Source organism: Artibeus jamaicensis, unplaced genomic scaffold, assembly GCF_021234435.1.
Source record: "Artibeus jamaicensis isolate MK-2021 breed Jamaican fruit bat unplaced genomic scaffold, CSHL_Jam_final contig_601, whole genome shotgun sequence".
NCBI classification, from domain to species: domain Eukaryota; kingdom Metazoa; phylum Chordata; class Mammalia; order Chiroptera; family Phyllostomidae; genus Artibeus; species Artibeus jamaicensis.
Window position 1 is genome coordinate 2261928 of NW_026521902.1, and position 7595 is coordinate 2269522.

The 7595-nt window shown below is 37.0% G+C and overlaps 1 pseudogene; it reads left to right on the forward strand.

Moving 5' to 3' along the window:
* The first annotated feature begins 5431 nt into the window (after positions 1–5431).
* On the forward strand, positions 5432–6494 carry LOC119042704 (28S ribosomal protein S35, mitochondrial-like; annotated as a pseudogene).
* Positions 6495–7595: the final 1101 nt, after the last annotated feature.

Genomic DNA, 7595 nt, shown 5'->3' on the forward strand with positions numbered 1-7595 from the left:
CAGTCAGAAGCTATGGGGACTTATCTTGCTGATGCTAGAACCCGGGACTGGGTGGTATGGACTGGGACTGGGATCCCTTGTCCCCAGGGTATCCCTTCCATTTTTTTAATCCACTACACATGGATGTAGGGCAGCCTGTTCCCATCTCTGTGCACCTCTCTGTGGCACTCACTGTCTCCATGCTTCTCCATGCCTCTCTGTAACACTCCACATCTGTCACTCCTACCCATGTGGATGGATGTGGCTTCTTTAAATCCTTGGTTGTCAGGCTTCCACACAGCTTGATTTTCTGACAATTCTGGGTGAAATTTGATTTGCAGTCTAGTATTTTTTGCTATAGTTGTGCATGGAGGTGTAGCATGTTTACCTGCACCTCCATCTTGACTGGAAGTCCAATGTACTATAGTTTTCTAAGTATAGGTTTTTTACCTCTTTGGCTAAATTTATTCATAGGCAGCTTACTTTTTGTTGAAATAATAAATGGAACTGTTTTCTTAGTTTCTCTTTCTGACAGTTTATTATAGGTGTATAGAAATGCCACTGATTTCTGAATATTAATTTTGTATCCTGCTACTTTGCTGAATTCATTTATTAGCTTTAGTAGATATTTGGTGGAATCTTTAAGGTTTTCTATGTACAATATCATGTCATCACCAAAAAAGTGAAAGTTTTACTTTTTCCTTTCAATTCAGATACTTTTTGTTTTTCTTCTTTTGTCATTGCTGTGGCTAGTACTTCCAGGTCTATGCCAACTAAGAGCGATAAAAGCAGATCCCCATCTTGTTCTCGATCTTAAGGGAAAAGCTTTTACTTTCTCTTGGCTGAGTATGATGCTATCTGAGGTCAGTCATATATAACCTTTATTATGGTGAATTATGCTTCCTCTACTCCCACTTTGCTGAGAGGTTTTATTATAAGTCAGTGCTAGATTTTATCAGATGATTTTTCTGTATCTATTGATATGATCATTTGATTTTTGTCTTTCATTTTGTTTATGTGACATATTACATTTATTGTTTTGTAGATATTCTACCAACATTGCATGCCCCCCCCCAGAATAAATCTTATTGGATCATGGTGTATGATGTTTTTAAAGTATTGCTGGATCTGGTTAGCTAATATTTTGTTGAGGATTTTAGCATCTATGTTCATCAGGGATATTGGCCTGTGATATTCTTTGTTGTGTCTTTATGTGGTTTGAAATTAAGATAATAATAGCCTTGTAAAATGAGATTGTGAGTTGTTCCTCCTCTTTAATTTTTGAAATATTTTAGGAAGGATAAGCATTAGCTATTCTTCGAATGTTTGTTATAATTCAGCTGTGAAGCCATCCAGTCCAGGACTTTTATTAGTTGGGAGTTTTTCTATTACTGCTTCAATTTTACTAGTTGTAATCTGTTTATTCACATTCTCTGATCCTTCTTAATTCATTTTTGGAAGACTGTATGTTTCTAGAAATTTAATTATTTTTTCCAGATTGTCCAATTTACTGGCACATAGTTGTTCATAATATTATAGTATTTATTATTTCTTTGGTATCTGTTGTTATTTCTTCTTCATTTTCATTTTTATTTATTTAGGTCTTGTCTCCTTTTTTTTGTTGATCAATCTGTTTAAAGATTTGTAAGCCTTGTTTAGCTTTTCAAAGAACCAATCTTTGTTTCATTGATCTTTTGTATTGGTATTTTTGGACTCTATTTCATTTATTTTTTCTGTGATCTTTATTATTTCCTTCCATATACTCACTTTGGGCTTTCTTTGTTGCTTTTTTCCTAGTTCCTTTAAGTGTAAAATTAGTTTATTTGAGTTTTTCCTGTTTCCTGAAGTGAGCCTGTAATGTTATCATATTTTCTCTTAATACTGCTTTGGCTGTGTCCCATACATTTTGGGTTCTTGAGTTTTCATTTTCATTTTTTTCAAGGTAACTTTTCATTTATTCCTTGATCTCATTGTTAACTCATTCATTGTTCAGTAACATGTTGTTTAGCCTCCATGACTGTGTGTTTTTTAGGGTTTTTTTCCCCTGTGGTTGATTTTTCATTTAATACCATTAAGGTCAGAGAAATGTTTGATATGATTTCAATCTTTTTAAATTTCTCAAGATTTGTTACTTATCCTAACATGTGTTCTACTTAGAAAATATTCCATGTATGTTTGAAAAGAATGTATATTCTGCTACTTTGGGTTAAAATGCTCTGAAGATATCAAATCCATTTGATCTAGGGTGTCATTTAAGGCCATTCTTTCCATGTTGATTTTATGTCTGGAAGAACAATCCACTTACATCAATAGGGTGTTAAAATCACCCGCTATTAAATATCTACAGTGGTTATATCCTCTTATAATTGATCCCTTCATCATTATGCAGTGTCCTCTTTTGTCTCTTACTATAGCTTTTGTTTTAAAGGCATTTTGTCAGATATAAGGATGGCTACCTCAGCTTTTTTTATTTCTATTTGCATAAAATACCCTTTAAAAAAATCCCTTTATTTTTATTCTCTGTGTATCTTTCATACTTAGGTGTATATCTTGTAGACAGCAGAGGTGTGGGTCTTGTTTTGTTATCCATTCAGCTACCCTATGTGTTTGATTGGAACATTTGAGCCATTTACACTTAAAGTGATTATTAATAGATACATGCTTAATGCCATTTTATCATTTATCTCTTTCTTTTTATTGTTGTTCTTTTCTATTAATTCTTAAAGCAGGCCTTGTAACATTTCTTGAAATATTGGTTTGGTGATTACAAACCGCTTTAAGTTTTTCCTGTCTGGAAAGTTCTTTACTACTCCTCCATTCTAAATAATAACCTTGTGGGAAACTAGTCTTGGTTGTAGGTCTTTGTTCTTTTATCACTTTGAATATTTCGTGCCAATTCCTTCTGGCTTGAAATGTGTATATTGATACATCAGCTGATGGTTTCATGGAAGCTCCCTTGTAGGTAATTATCTGCTTTTTTTCTTGATGCTTTTAAGATTTCTCTGTCTTTGATCTTTGCCATTTTAATTTTGATAAGTCTTTATGTGGGCCATTTTGGATACATCTTGTTTGGGACTCTCTGTGCTTTCTGGACTTGTGTGTCTTTTTCCTTCGCCAGGTTAGAAAATATTATTTCTTTAAGAGGTTGTCAATTCCTTGCTTTCTCTCTGCTCCTTCTGATTACCCCTATGATGTGGATGTTGTTACACTTCATGTAGTCCCAAAGTTCCCTTAAACTATCTTCATTCTTTTTTTAAAGGTTTTATTTATTTACTTTTAGAGAAAAGGGAAGAGAAAGAGAAAAACATCAATGTGCAATAGATACATCAATGAGTTGCCTCTCACCTTTCCCCAATTGAGGATCTGGCCCAAAACCCAGGTGTGTGCCCTGATTAAGAATTGAACCAGCAATCTTTCAGTTTGCAGGTCAGCACTCAATCTACTGAGCCACACCAACCATCCTCATTCTTTTAATCCTTTTTTTTTTTGCTCTGATTGAATGTTTCTTTCTACCTTGTCTTCTGCTGTTTCTATTTTTTGCCTCATGGTACCATTTATTCCTCCCAGAGTATTCTTGACGTCAGTTATGGTATTCTTTATTTATGACTGGTTCTTTCATTTGGTTATGGTTTCTATGCCCTTTTTCATGCTGTTGTAGTTCACAGTAGATTTATTGAGCATCCTTATAACAATTACTTTTAACTCCATATCTGATAGATTGTTTGCTTTCTTTTCATTTAGCTCTTTTTCTGGAGATTCCTTCAGTTCTTTCATTTTTGTTTCTCCATTTTGACTGTCTCTTTCATATTTGTTTCTAGTTATTACACAGATCTGCTATGATTCCTAGTTTTCACAGGATGGCCATATGTAGTAGGTGTCTGTGGGACCCAGTGGTACAGTTATAACTCAGACCCTGGCTCATGAGGCTCAAAGCGTTATGGATGAGATGAGACAAAGTCACATGGACTACCGAGTCCTGTGGAAGAAAAGGGATGGTGCGGCTCCTCTCTAAAGAGGAGAAAAGCCTCAGCCCTTGACTTGACAAGCTTTTATTGCTTTTCTGGGCACATTACATCATAGTCCTTATTTACTATGCACAGGTTCACTTTAGGTGGTTACCTTTTCCAGAAAACAAAGGAGAGGATGGCGCTAATCACGTCACAGAAGAAAGATATTTGCAAATGAAAAGGGAAAAGTGGTTGAACTGGTTACACTCATCCTTTGAAGGCTTAGCAGAGATTTTAAGAAGTTACTGTAAGCACTTGCTGCCTCAATTTAGGGTGAGGGAGATTTAGCAAAAAGCGAGTCTTAAAAGCAGCCTAGGTACAATGCAGGTCTGATTCTCCATGAGAGAACCTATCCATGGTCATGGGTCCTGTGCATTGGACCTTGCTTTCCACTGGGAGCTGGGCCCACGCTGTGCAGAACGATCTCCTATACAGTTACCTGGATTTCCTGAGCTGGGTGCTCTAGGAATGTCCCTTGTGTGGGTTATGTGGGCCCTCCTGTTGTAATTGAGTTTAAAATTTTATTGACCTGTTGTTGTATGGGATAGACCCTCAGGCAGGCTGATTGTGAGTCTCAGGTACAGTCTCAACATGGCTTCTTCTGCAAATCCTTGGTTATAAGACTCCTCTTTAGCTGGTCTTTATTTGGTTACTAAGGATAATTTTTCCTCAGTTTAGTTTTATTTCCATTTTGATCCTGGGATGAGATGAGTGCAAGATCCACCTACTCTGCCATCATCCTGAGAAACCTATACTGCAGCAAATGGAATTAATCAGCTCCAGCCCCCCTTCCCTTCCTCCCACCTGTGGCCTCCAATGGGGACATTACCATCAGTGGGGGAAACCCTGGGGGTAGCTCACAGATGGAGAAGTTCAGTGACTGAAGCCCATGTTTGATGCTGCCTCCCTTCATCCAGGTTATTGAGAGACAAAATGATCTATAGTATGCAATGAAGCTCTATAACTATTGAGAGCTATATAAACATATGACCACAATTATGGAAAGCAATAGATATGTCTAAGTATAATTGATGCTCCGTGGCTAGAAAAAATAAGAGATAATGACTTCACTAGATGAAGATCCAGCTATGCATCTGAACTAAGAAGATTCAACTGAAGCACACCCCAATCAGAGGTGTATTCACAAAATCACTGGCAAAGGAATTCAAAGTAACCAACCTCCTCTCACTCTGCAGAAGAAAACTAATGCCCAAATCTGCAGGAAGCCACATAGCTAATTTGTAGGTAGGTCGAACTTCTGAGTAAATAGTATAATTATTTTTAGCTCACCTCGTAGAACGAGAACATGAAGGGGCTTTCCATATTCACAGCTAGACAGAATCTTCACTCCCCACATGGCTGGCCCTGCAGCTCAGGGCCCAGGACCCTGCATGTTGTCTCCACTGCTGTGTGGTCACAAGCACAGAGTGACTGCCACAAGGAGATCAAGCCCATGTACAGCAGAAAGAATTTCCAAATCTGAAATGTCAGTGAGAAGAAAGGTGCTACCTCCTAGGACATAGGAAATGGTCACTGACCAGGACTGGCCAGTTTACCTGTTGCAGCAGCACTCAGACCCTCTGCATTACATCTTCCTGTCCAAATGAGTTATCCAGTAAAACAGGGGTGCCCATGGTAAAGGAGAGAAATCTATAACTTTTCAACATCCCCAATTCTCTGCAATTGACTCCTGTAGCAATTAAAAAACATTGTGAAGCTCCTACAAATCTCTGCACTGAGTGGCCAGCTGTACTATACACTGATAAAAATGCAAGAAACATTTTCCAATTGGAATTGATATGGTGGAGCCCTGGCTGGGTGGTTCAGGTGGTTGGAGCATCATCCCATACTGCAAAAGGACATGGGGTCGATCCCTGGTTCAGGCACATATGGAAGGCATCTAATCGGTGCTTCTCTCTCACATCAATGTCTATCTGTCTGTCTGTCTCTCTCTCTGCCCTGTCCTTACTCTCCCTCAAAAAATCAAAAAATATATCCTTAAATGAATATTAAAAAAATAGAAATTGACATATTTGACTATGTTGCATGAAGACCATCTATTCAAAACTCCAAACCATAAGCAGTAACTTCAAGGGCAAAACTTTCTAGTTTGAATTTAGATGATTATCCAAAAAAGAAACACTGAAGCTATAGGAGAATGATATGGCAAGACCTCATATGTGCTTACTATCAAAGCAGGTGCCCTTTAAAGAGGTAGAATTATGATTTTGCAATATATCTACTAATAGTTTTATACCATGAGTCTTGGCAAACTGAAGAATGTGAGGAAAATAAGACTGAAGCACACACAAAAGAGTGATGGACAAACAGCTTCTCAGAAAAAAAAATTCTGGAAACACGTCCCCAAAATAAAGCCGCAGAAAAAAACTGGAAGTGAATCAGGAAGAGCTCCTGGTACTGAAGAGGTTGAAGATCACAGAGTCTGTCGTTAGTCTTAAGAACAAAGTGAGCAATGAACAGTTCCTTTCTCAGTACAAAGAACCATGAAGAGACTATTAAATTATGAATTGTTCAGAAAATTATGCTTCATTGATTAAATTCACGGTCTATATGTAATTGTTACCTAATTTGATATAATGTTGTTAAAAAAACAACAACATTGTTTTACTTCAGAAACCTACCAGTGTTTCCTAAAATAGCATGGTAATGATTTTTGTAAGAAAACCATGTGGTAACAAAAATTATTTGTTTCATACTAATTCTCAGTGGCAATGATTATTCACAAATTTTCTTATTTACACTCTAGGGAAATAAGACTAATCGGATCTCTATGATTTCTTCTGATCTAAAGGAATTTGATTCCTTTTCTGTGATAACAACTTTAGAATTTAAATATACATAAAATATGTATATATTATGCACAGTTATTTATCACCTGCTACATCTGTTTTTCTACACATTAGCACTCATTGGATGCCTCTGAATTACTATTTAGGTTACTTGAGAAGCCAGGTCCAGAACCCAGTCCCTGACTGCAGCTCAGTGTTCTATTTACATAACTGCTATCTACCCAATGCATCTTTGCAAATGCCAGTACTGATTAGACACAGGTTTAGTGTCTTACCATCTATTTCCTGTGCCTCATTTCTTCAAATCCAAGCTTGCAGAGAAGTGGACACAGAGATTAACAGGCATTCCTCTCTGGATTCTCAGGTTACAGCTTCCTCAGCTCAGAAAACAGATGAGGCACAAGGACCTTGAATTTAAATAGAGTAAATGACAAGCTGAGAACTGCTCCAAGAAACATTCCATTCCATTTAGCTGTCAACTCAATATTTTTAAAATATTTCTGTAAGTCATGTCTTAACCACTTCCAAAGTGGTCCACAAGTGATTAATTTTAAATTGCAAAGGAATTATGTTTGAGAGAGAAAGAGAGAATGAATAGCAGTTCAGAGAACTGAACTGATAACTCTGGGTGTTTCCTTTAAAGAGCACCTGCATATTTCAGAGCCAAGACTAAACTTACAACATGCTCCTGAAACCTTCTCTCCTCCTATCCATTTTAATTATCATTTACATGGTAAATTCCTGTCTTTACAAGGCTTCCAAGTAATAGCACATTCAACACTGCCAACATATAAAAAGC